The sequence below is a fragment of the Ixodes scapularis genome, unplaced genomic scaffold, assembly GCF_016920785.2.
Source record: "Ixodes scapularis isolate PalLabHiFi unplaced genomic scaffold, ASM1692078v2 PGA_scaffold3__209_contigs__length_174095766, whole genome shotgun sequence".
NCBI classification, from domain to species: domain Eukaryota; kingdom Metazoa; phylum Arthropoda; class Arachnida; order Ixodida; family Ixodidae; genus Ixodes; species Ixodes scapularis.
The window spans coordinates 62,565,534-62,577,667 of record NW_024609868.1 but is presented as its reverse complement, the minus strand read 5'-3'; positions in this window follow the sequence as shown (position 1 = coordinate 62,577,667).

Here is a 12,134-nt window from a genome sequence, read left to right as displayed (position 1 = left end):
GAAACTGATTGCAGGGACTTTCATCTGGAGTCCAATTGACCGCCCCTTTATACTGTAGGAGCGGCAGGTAAAGTTACGGCCAGGGAGGGTAAATAGGAGCCAAAATAAAAAAAAAAAACCACACGAGATAAAAGCGGTAGCAGTATATTTATATACCTCCGCCGTCGCCGCTGCCTCGCGCCTTCTGCTGTGGTCGAGAGGTTGATGCGCCGGTACATCGCGGCGTGAAAGTTCCGTTTTTTTTTTTTTGTTTTTTTTGTGTATTTTGCGTGTGTTTTATTTTTTAACTGTGATCCTTTTTAGGATCGCAAAATGACTTTACATCAACATATAGAATTAATTATAATTAATTCCATTTCTTCATCCAAAGCCATTTTAGGTGTTTGCATTAGAAGGTAACCGGACAAAAGCTCACCGGACAGAAGCTCACCGGACAAAAGCTCACCGGACAAAAGCTCACCCGTTTTTCACTGACCCGGACAAAAGCTCACCTCATTTTTTTTTTGCTACCCCGGGTGAAACACGGGCTGGGATAAAGTACGGACGCGATGGACATTCCACCATTTTTATGAGAACTGGCATCCCATCCCATGCAAATGTGTCGACGATAAGCCATTACAGGCTGAGAAGCAACGATTTGGGACCAACATTTAGGTCACTGAAACTGAATGGAGCTGATAAGATCAAGCTTGCTTGACTCAAGGTATGTCGGAGCACCCGTGTGGCACGCCCAAGAAACTTCGTGAACCGAAGTTTTGGAACCCGAAGAGTGACCGAAGAAACGAAGTCACCCTTTTTTGACCTCGCTTTTTCATTGCGCTTATGTCGCGCTAAACGCGCACATAAAGATTAGACACAATGTCTCTTCATTACGAATGCATGGGTTTTCTTTAATTTAAGTTATCGTTGTATTTTAGTGTCGTACGCATGCACCTAAGTTGTCCGCACACTTGTTAAGACCAACATGAAATTTTCTCCTGGTGAGCTTTTGTCCGGGTCTGTGAAAAAATGGGTGAGCTTTTGTCCGGTGAGCTTTTGTCCGGTGAGCCTCTGTCCGGTGAGCTTTTGTCCGGTGAGCTTTTGTCCGGGATTCGCATTAGAAAGAGGGTTTGCGATGGGTCGACGCCTGATTCATTTTTGCATTCGGTCGTGATCGTCTGCTATTCTAACTAAAATTCAACAAGTAATGTGTTAATATTACAAAATGATTCCCACAACAAAATTTAAAGAGTATAAATATACTTTTTATCACATTCCATGCAAGTAAAAGTATGATCTCTTTTATTTCGGTTTTACTACTTTCTCAGACGTTTGACTTGCTGCCTTGCCTGTAGGATTTCGCTCAATCAATGTATCCACAGTTGCTAGTCAGTTTTTTTTTGCTTGTTTTTTGGAGTTTTTTTTTAATTGTCACAACTGCAGTTTTTATTAGTCCTAAATAGGCGTCTCTTGTTATTGAAAGGAATCGTAGCAAGAGCGTTATTTAAAAACAGATAAAATTGTAGTTGCTGGGGAAAGGATGCTTGTTTCGGCTCCGTTTGTGTGAAAGCCATACCGATGCTGTTACCTTGGTTTCCTTTTAATGAACATTTTGAAATGATTGTGTTAACGCGTTAACTTGCGTTAATTTTTTTTTTCTTCCCGGTGTTTCGATTGAACAGGTGGGACTAACAGTAAAAACCGTGAAAGGCGCAGTAGTGCAAGGGGATGATTTCCTAAAAATGATCACAGTTAAAAAGTAAGACACGCGCAAAATACAAAAAAAAAAAGAAAAAAAGAAGTCCTTAGCGCGATTTGAACCCGGAACTTCCACGCCGCGACGACAAGTACCGGCGCATCAACCTTTCGATCATAGCAGAAGGCGCGAGGCGCCGGCGCCGGCGGAGGTATATAAATATACTGCTACCGCCTTTATCTCGTGAGGTCTTTTCTTTATTTTGGCTCCTATTTACCCTCCCTGGCCGTAACTTTACCTGCCGCTCCTACAGTATAGAGGGGCGGTCAATTGGACTCCAGTTGAAAGTCCCTGCAATCACTTTCTGCGAGCGACATTAGGCTTTTGTGCTTGAAGCGATGCGGATCTCTCCGCCATTAGGCAGGGACGCTAGGTACTTCCTTCTCCCCATGGAGCTGGTCACGTGACTTAAAAATCCCTCTTGGCCGCGGCCGTGGCCGCAGCCGCAAGATGAGCAATAGCCTGCTAAGACCGGCAACCTTGATGGTGCGGAGTGCACGTTGCTAAAAGCTCGCCGTCAGCAAGCGCTCAGCAGCCGCGCACACAGCTATGGCCTCCAGTGAATACTCCCTAAAGTAAGGGACTTGTGCCGATTCCTCCTCCGTCAAAATCGTGAATCGCCCACCGGATAAGTCATTCATCTATTGAGTGAGAACATGGCCTCCGAGTCTGCCTTTGAAAGCACGTCCATATTCCAGTGACTGGTCACTTTTCGTCTCTAGATGATAGCCAATAGAAAGGTGCGTTGCCGACTGTCACACCACTCGTGAAACGTAACATTCTTGAATGGCGACATTCACCAAGTTGAAGCGTTGATCTGTTTTGGGAATTAGGAAAGCACGCTGCGGTAAAAACGACTAAAAAAAGAAGTATGTTGGGGTGTTTACTCAATGTGAAGTCTGCCTAACTATCTGGAGATACGGGGTCTCGTACTGCATTAGTAAATGGTTAATGCAGCCCGTGCAGCGGAACTAATGAGCCGGTTCTATCTTATTTCATCACCGTTAGACAAATATATTGTGGCATAATTTCTGTCCAGACTAACATGACTACCTCAGGTTACTAAGCAGCACTAACGAAAGTGGGGAGACATCCTAAATAACTTCGATCAGTGCACACACAAAAATGACATTGTCGCAATATTCCAGTATTGTCTCGAATACAAAGGTACGCCAAGTTCTTACCAGACCTGATTATTGCGAAACCAGCAAACAATCAGTAATGTTTGCTGGAAGGTACAAGTTGAATTATGTAAAATAATGAGCGTCGAGCTTGATGTCAGCAGAGCATTTTCGTTGGTGCTTTTTCACCTCCTCCTGTTTTCTTCTTTGTGTTTTGAATGACATTCCTGCCGCAAGGAGCGTAGCTCGCCGCCTCACCTAATCACTGCTGTCGCACATCTAAAAATCTGCATTTCTCGTCCGCTCTAATCCCCGTCCCCGCCTCGTTACGTTTGCGATCTGTCAGGAGCAACTGCGGGCTACAACTCAGAGAGAACCCCGTGCTTCGGTTTCCAATAAACGGCTTGCCGTATTGTGTAGGACGTGATGCCTATATTAAGCGTATAGTCAATCTTGGCGTGACCCTGCTCTGTGCCCGACGCGGCGTGATTGATGAGCGCTGCGCCGCGATGTAGATCCATCCATCCGACGGATGCTCGCGCGGCCACTTAGCGGAGGCATCGTCGCGCACCCGCGCTCGGTTTCTGGGGCTTGGGCTCCCGGGCTAAGCGGCTCGGAGTTGTGTAAGCCACGCCGGTGGTGGATTTGGGGCCGAGTTCTCTTCGGCCGCGCTGTGCCGTGATGAATGGCAGGCACGGCAGGCAGTTGCTGAACGCTCCATCGCTCACGCTCTGACGGGCGCCCGCCGGAGCGGACGGGGTGCGAGTCGCCGAATATGCACGCGGCGAAGTGTTTACATAAATCGGTGGATTTTATGCAATTCGACTACTTGAGGTGGATATGACACGGGCTGTTGCTAGGACTTCGGTAATAGGGAGAAAGAGAGAGAGAGAGAGAAAGAAAGGAGCGCTGGGACTCGGCTGGGACTCTGGACACCGATTGATTGCTATACCTGGTGGTGACTCTCTGTGACTCCTATATGAGCGCTCAACCTTGATATTAAGTTTTAATTTGATTATATAATTGATGTTGTTACTGAAGTAGTAGCGCAACAGAGAGAGTAATAAATGGCAGTGCACACGCTGAACCTTTTTTCTTACAAGCTCCCGACTGCTAGGAATACATTCTTTCCTTTGTTTTACCCTTAGGAGTCCTCATTGACGACATTGCATAAAGTGTGTGTGTGTGCGTGTGCGTGTGTGTGTGTGTGTGTGTGTGTGTGTAATGTCTATTTGGGGGGGGGGGCAGATTGCCATAATAATAAAAAGAAACAGTTGTGATAGAGAAACAGAAAATGCTGTTACTCACACAAACGCGCGCGCGCGTTTATGTGCGTGTTCGTGTGCGCGGGGGATGGGGTGGGGTGTCATGAGTCATGACTCAATCTCCCCGTGTTCAGGTGAAAGGGGATAGATATTGGGCAACGAAGTGTAGCACTGGGGCTGCTGAGTTTGTTTTTAAAGGACCCCTCTGAAACAAAACTAGAGGCAGATTTTGACCAAGGATGAAGCGCAAAATAGAACCCCTAAGTACAGAAGAAAAAAAAAAACACTAATGAAAAAACTTGTTCGAAGCAAAAGGTACGAGCTTAGGAACATCGCACCAAACTCAAGAAAAACCGGACATTTTTTTACTCACCTTTCCATCTTATCTGTTCATACGAGTGTCGCCTCTACGCAGGAGGATAACATGTCTCGTAACCTTTTTGTCTCGTGCTTAGAGGTACTAGTTCAAACTCAGCAATAAGTCATGTGTTAAAAAAAAAAATCAAACTGTGCTTAGAGCTATTAGTTCAAACTCAACGGTGGGTCGTCTGTTTAGAAGCAAACGAACAAGGAGCAAACCTGCACAGCGTCTCCTCCTCAAGCCCTCGAAACGAAGGACCCGACTGCATCCAGTCGCGTGTCGCGGCGGGAGGCGGCTGCTCCTCGGTCATCCCCTTCGGCCGGGTTTCCCGGGAAGCGCTCTGCTCCTCGGGATGCGGAAGCTGCGAAGATTCGCTCTGCGGCGGAGTCCCCATCGCTCAGCCTCCGCTCCGGTTATTGATCACTCCGGGGGAGTCATGCATCAAGTTGTTTCTATGAGGCCCGTCCGGAGAAATTTATGTCCTCCGTCTTCTCGCCATGTGAGGCTCTCTCCTCTTTCGTCTTCTTCTTTCTCGCTTCCTCCGCCGCTTCTCTTTGCTCGCAGTAGCGTTTTCGGCCTGTTTTTAGGCTTTTCTGTTTTTTGTTTTTGTTTTTGGTGTATTCGCGGTGTCGATGTCGAGGATGGAAGCCGAAGGACCTTGTGTTCGAGGAGACCACGTTCGCCGGGAGTTTTGGCGCGCTTGAAGCGACGCTACAAAGAGCAGCGAGGCTTCAAAGAGGGTTCTGTGCGGGCGAGTGTACATGTGGCTGTGGCACAACTTGTTTTCTGTGCTCGCTGTGGTTTGGGGCTTGTATACCACGCGCGGTTTGACGTCGATAGAGTGGGCTAGAGTTGGTCGCCTTGCCTCGCTGCTTCTCTGTCAGACTACCCTTTACCAAAAATTTAAAAAAATAGGGAAACCTTTTTATAGAAAGTTTTATACGTATTTGAAATGTGGAGATTTGAACGATGTCAATTTAATGGTTTTTTTTAGCTGTCTTACGTTGGACTGATGGAAGAGCACTGCAGTACGTAGTAGTACTTTCCGATGCTTTGCATTTCAGTCATTTTATCATAGAGGACGCATGTAGCTATATATAGATAAATATTCATGCTTATTTCAAATCAAACAAAGCATCTGCACGATAGTATACATCTATCGATGGAAAATAGGAAAAGGGTGGAGAGGAACGGGACAGTGGGACAAGTTGAACGGTCAAAATATTTCTTCAGTGATTGGTTACAAAAGTTGAACTGCGAGATTGATGACCCCGTGGTAGCGGTACTTTCAACTGTAAGACCATGCCTGCTTCGCGTGGCGCGCACAATTTGGGTCAGTGGATGCCATTTCGGCATTCAATTGCAAGTAGCACATAATAATTTCTTTCACTTGATTCTTGAACCAAAAGTGTTTAGCCAACTTCTGTAGTAAACTATCATCAAAAAGATATGTTAATAAGTTCCTTTTAACCACTGAAATTTTAAGCTTAACATCTTACCTTTTGTCGCATTTGGCAACTTGCCATGTGCCAAGCAGTTTGGGAGGAATGGGACAGTAAGATGGTGGGAGAAATAGGACATCTTATTCTTCCCTTTATAAAGACTGGCGCTCTAAAAGGTAGATCAACACTAAGGTTAACTTGCAATAATGGTGAATCATCTAATTTTATGTCATGTTGCATTTAGGCCACCAATTATTATTATTATTATTTTTTTTTTTTGTAAAATGTTAGCGCACTCATAATCCCCGGTTCAGAATCCCAAACAATCGGAGGAAAAAGGCGACCTTCAATCCGGCTTCATGTGGGATGGAGACCCGTCTATCTATAATATGCACTAGTACAAGTTTGTATCGCTATCTTGATCGTGTCTCATGCCTCCCTGAGGGGAGGATGGGATTGGACACATTTTTGTTCTTGTAATTTCTTTTTTTTTTTACATATCTAGAAGAGTTAGAATATAGTGCTGTACAGCTGAAGTGAAAGGTCTTTCCCTCTACATATAGGATCATTACACTTTTTTTTTATTTGCCAAATTAACTGCACAAAAAATTATTGTGCGAAAACTGTCCCATTCCTCCCCACTCTCCCCTAGTCTTTATTTTTGCTGTCGATATTTAGAAATAGTCTAAAGGATTCAGATCTGGTAGATCCTTCTTCAATCGAATGAAAATTTCGTTTACTGCGGTGTGATACATACGTATATATATATATATATATATATATATATAAAGCGTAAGAACTCAAAGTGAGAACTAGACTTGTCTTGTATTCGAGTGTCCGTTTTCTTGAAGGGGTTGTGGAATATACGATAGCTTAATTAAGCTCGTATGCTCATGATTTTGAGTGCTGAGTACAAAAAGAAACTTTAACAAACGAAAACAATTATGGTAGTGGTAAAGATGTAAAAAACAGCGATCACTTATAAATATAAAGACAGAAATTGCGAAAGAAAAAAACTACAGGACACTGACTTTCGCTTCGCTCTTTATTCGTTTTGGCATATTTTCTCCGGAGGCTGCAGCGCCGCAAAGTCAGAACAATCTCAAGAATAAAGAACGCAGGTATGTATAATAATTAAGTGAAACATAAAAAGGCATTAAAAAACACGTGCTATCTTTGTGGCGTAACATCAGGAACCAACACGTAGGCGACAGCCTCCTAAACAATGGCCGGCCGGGTGTAGTCTCCCGATGACCGGAACAACTCGTCACCGACACGCTCGCTCAGTGCGTGCATTTTACACCCAAGGAAAGGCATGACGCCCAATGCGCATATCGCTTATCTGTGAACGCTGTGGACTACGCAATGTGATTATCGAACTTACCTCTTACCTTACCTCGAGATGACGAAACAGGAGTGGGGTCTTCTAGTGACCTGTGAATAGCGATCTCAATAGACTAAAAAAAAAATTTGCGGCCCTTAGAGAGGCTTGTGCTGCAGGTCGGTGCTCCCCTGAGAGTAAAGTTTTGTGGCACGAAACATGATGCTTCCAGAACAAATTTCTTTGGAGGATAACACGCATGCACAGAAGAGAGAAAAATAAATATACGAAGAAATGTGGGAGTTACGAGCCTTGTAGCAAAAAAAAAATATATATATGCAACGGCTCCCTCACCGGTCAGGAGCCACAAATGAAAAATCACGTTTTGTAGAACGCTAACCACAGTGGAGCATCCCAATTAATTATAAATAGCTTACCTGTCTTCGGGTGTCAAAATCTTTAATGTGAACCACTATAGCCGCGAATTGTTTTGAGGGCACTGCGACAAACACGCATACAGCAACAAAAATACTTGTGATGCAGATGCACTGTTCCATTGTCGCCGATCCTATAGACGCTTTATACACGCGGCAGATTGATCCGCCATAGCCGCCCTTCTCTTGTCTTACCGGGATGCCGAGCCACTGAAGCGGGCGTTGACGGGTCTTCACAAGGGCCTATGCTGGGCACAAGAACACAGTAGCATCTAAAATGGCAATAACCTGTCCTGCTGTGGTAATGGTGAAGTGAAGCGAACGGAATAAGAGGGAACAAAAACTGAAGGTCAGTTATGGCGGCGCCCATGCACAGCTGCTGTAAAGCGTCTATAAAAACTATGTAGTCAAATTATTTCCGATGCGAATTTATTATAAAAAAAAATGAAAGACGTTTACAATCTCCTGCAACGCCGAATTAGATCGCAGCTCTTGAGGAGGAGGAAGGGAAGGAAGGGAGAGGAGGGTATGCCCCTCCTCATCCGTACCTTCCTGTCCTGCTCCTCTCCCATTAAGTGGAAAATTTTCATTAAATTTTCTGCTACATATAGCGGGAAAAACGCCCCGCTAAATCTAGCTGAGAAATGTTTTCTGCTAAATTAAGCGGGGAAACTTTTCCGCTAAATTTAGCGGGAATTTTTTCCGCTAAAGTTAGCAGGGAATATTTCCGTTAAATTTCGCAGGAAAATTTTTCCGCTATATTTAGCGGGGAGTTTTTTCCGCTAACCTTATCGGGGAAATGTTTCCGTTAAATTTAGCAGGATATTTTTCGTCTAAAGTATAATAGTTGTCCCCGAAAGATGGTGATAAAACTACGTCATCAAGCACGCGCCTCAGAAATAAAACACAAAGAAAAGCACAGCCACGCAGATGCTTCGTCACGGCAGCCGGCGGGGCACTCAAGGTCAAAGCGGACGCGCCTCATAAATAAGACACAAAGAAAAGCACAGCAACGCAGATGCTTCGTCACGGAAGCCGTTGTGACGCCGGCGGCGTTCACCTCGCCTGCGCAGTCGGGGGAACGTGATGTCATCACCGGAGCGCCATGTGCGAAAGGAAGACGCGGCGCGCTTCGTGTAGGAATGCTTTCGCATTCTTAAACGTAAGCAATCTTAAATGTCATCAGCGAGATTTTTTTTTTTACACTCACTCCATCCGCTTTTTGTCGTTTGAAGCGCCATCTAGATTTTCGTTTCAAAACTGTGGGTTCCATAAAGTACGGAGGAACTCCATCTATACTTCGTGTCATCTTAAATTTAGACGGAGCCGACGCAACGAGCTGATGGGACTACTTAGACAGCATCAAAAGCACACCACCATGGTGTTCGTCATGTTTACGTACGTGTTCTATCATCACTGGACGAATCATGTATGGGGAAGGTTTAGCGACTTCCGCTTCTCGCAAGAAGCAGATGACCTGCCCTTCGCATAGCGTTTGTTCACGCGCGCGGTAAAAGAGCGTCTGACAGAGCAAAACAAACAAAACAAAAACTTTCTGTAAATTTTTTTCCTTATATGTTAATCTACCAATGTAATTCTGCCAGCTTAGCATCCGCGAGCTATGTGAAAAAAACTCAATGACGCGCAGCCGAAACGAGACCGAACAATATTCGATTTCGCTCGCCAGATACACGGCCCCAGCTGGAGACCTACAGAGCTTCGTGCCGAGAAACTGAGGAGACGAGAACTCGCGGGGGCGCCAGAATGCCCAGCTCTGCTTGGAATGATTAATGGGTAGACCTAACGCTAAAGCTGCCTTTGTCTCCGCGGCATTTGTTGAACGCGTTCGAATGTAAAAACCAAACGCCGGACGCTGGCGTTTCCCGAACTAAAAGCTCTGTTATACTGCAATGTTCAGCGCACCGTGGCACAGCGTAGCGCAGAACGTTCGCTCTTCATTGGCCGGCGAGCAGCAACTAGTGATGCAAAACTATCGATAAATCGACTATCGATACTATCGATAGTTTTGGAAAAACTATCGATAGGGTCGCAGAACTATCGAGAGTCGACTATCGATAGTACTATCGATAGTTTTTCGATAGTCGACTATCGATAGTCGACCATCGATAGCTTTTTCGATAGTCGACTATCGATAGTACTATCGATAGTTTTTCGATAGTCGACTATCGATAGTCGACCATCGATAGCTTTTCGATAGTCGACTATCGATAGTACTATCGATAGTTTTCCGATAGTCGACTATCGATAGTACTATCGATAGTTTTTCGATAGTCGACTATCGATAGTCGACCATCGATAGCTTTTTCGATAGTCGACTATCGATAGTACTATCGATAGTTTTTCGATAGTCGACTATCGATAGTCGACCATCGATAGCTTTTCGATAGTCGACTATCGATAGTACTATCGATAGTTTTCCGATAGTCGACTATCGATAGTACTATCGATAGTTTTCCGATAGTAGGCTATCGATAGTACTATCAATAGTTTTTAGATAGTCGACTATCTAAAAACTTTTTGATAGTCGACTATCTAAAAGTTTTTTTTTACTACCGATAGTCAGATTGTTGGCGGCTATGGAGACTATCGATAGTACTATTGATAGTTTTGCACCACTACTAGAGCGAACACAGTTGCCACACCGCCACTCGCCTTACCTTTCTCCTCTTTTCACCCAAACTCCCGTCTTCGTCATCACTGAAAGCTGAACCAAAGTTGGGATGGTAAGTTCTTGGGCTAGTTGGTGTCCGATTTGAAAAAAAAAAAAAAGCAAGAAAAAGAAAAAAAAGGGAGCGACGCAAACTGCTAGTGTCGGAAAACTATCGATAGTAAACTGTCGACAGTACTATCGATAGGTTTACGATTTGCGACTATCAATAGTTTTCCGATAGTCGATTAACGATATTTTTCCGATAGTCGACTATCGATAGTACTATCTAGGGGTGTCGCGAACTTTTGTCGAACCAGATTTTTGGTCGAACTTTCGGGGTTCGACTGGGTCGAACCGGTTCGACGAACCTTCAAACTTTTCACCAGATTCGACCGGTTCGACTTTGTGGACAGTGTGGCCAGACCTAAATACAAGCATGTCTAGGTTTGGAGAATTTTTTTAGAGCGCAGCTCTTAGGCGCCCGTTTCCGGCTTGAGCGGCGTCGCCATCGCCGTCGCCGTTGGCGTCGCCGTCGCCGTCGGCGTAACCGCGCGGTGCATTATGGGTAAATTTCGCCGCTAAATCTAGCGGAAAAATTTCCCGCTAAATCTAGCGGAAGCAATTTCCCCGCTAAATCTAACGGAAAAATTTCCCCGCTAAATCTAACGAAAAAAATTCCCCGCTAAATCTAGCGGAAAAATTTCCCCGCTAAATCTAGCGGAAAAAATTTCCCCGCTAAATCTAGCGGAAAAATTTTCCCGCTAAATCTAGCGAAAAATTTCCCCGCTAAATCTAGCGGAAAAATTTCCCCGCTAAATCTAGCGTAAAAATTTTGGTCACGTGACCCGGGGGGTCACGTGACCTGGGGAGTCACGTGACACCCCGAGGTCACGTGACCCCCACCCGAGGTCACGTGACCTCCGAGCGGGGCACGTGTTTGCCCCCACGTGACCCTACCAAGGTCACGTGCCCTCGGGGGGGGGGGGGTGTCACGTTACCCCCCCCCCCCCCCGAGAACACGTGGCCCCCAGTACCTTCCCCTCCTCCTCCTCAAGAGCTGCGCACCAATTCGGCGTTACAGGGAGTGGTGAACGGCTTTCACTTTTTTATGCAAATGGTTATTTTATTTTGTGAACAGCTGCAATTAAAAGAGACTTATTCTAATCACTGAAGAAGTTAATAACTTAATTTTTAGTACTTTATTGACTGAAATAGCCAATCAGCGCTGCACTTAATTCATATCTTAGCCATCACAATCCAATCCGAAGCCAAATGGCTAGCCTGTCGCGCATGCGCACACGAGTCGAACCTCAATACAAGGTTCGTCGAACTTTCCACTAAAAGTTCGAAAAAGTCGAACCAGGTCGAACTAGAACCGCAGCCGGTTCGCGACACCCCTAGTACTATCGATAGTTTTTCGATAGTCGACTATCGATAGTACTATCGATAGTTTTTTACTATCGATAGTCAGATTTTTGGCGACTATCGATACTATCGATATTACTATCGATAGTTTTGCACCACTAGCAGGAACTCGATATCTGCGACCAATCAGCATCTGTGTGCGGTGCGCTACGCCGCGCTTGCTACGCTCGATGTCGAAGTATAACAGAGCCTTAAAGCCTGACTGAAATGGTGCGATTTTACTCGCAATATCCAAGTTGCGACGTTTCTCGTGGTGCAAAATAACAACGAACAAAAAAAAAATGCCCGGGGGAAGCTGCGGGCTTAACACTGCAGCTGCTTAGTCGCAAGCAAAATCGAACCCTTTGAATCAGACTCAC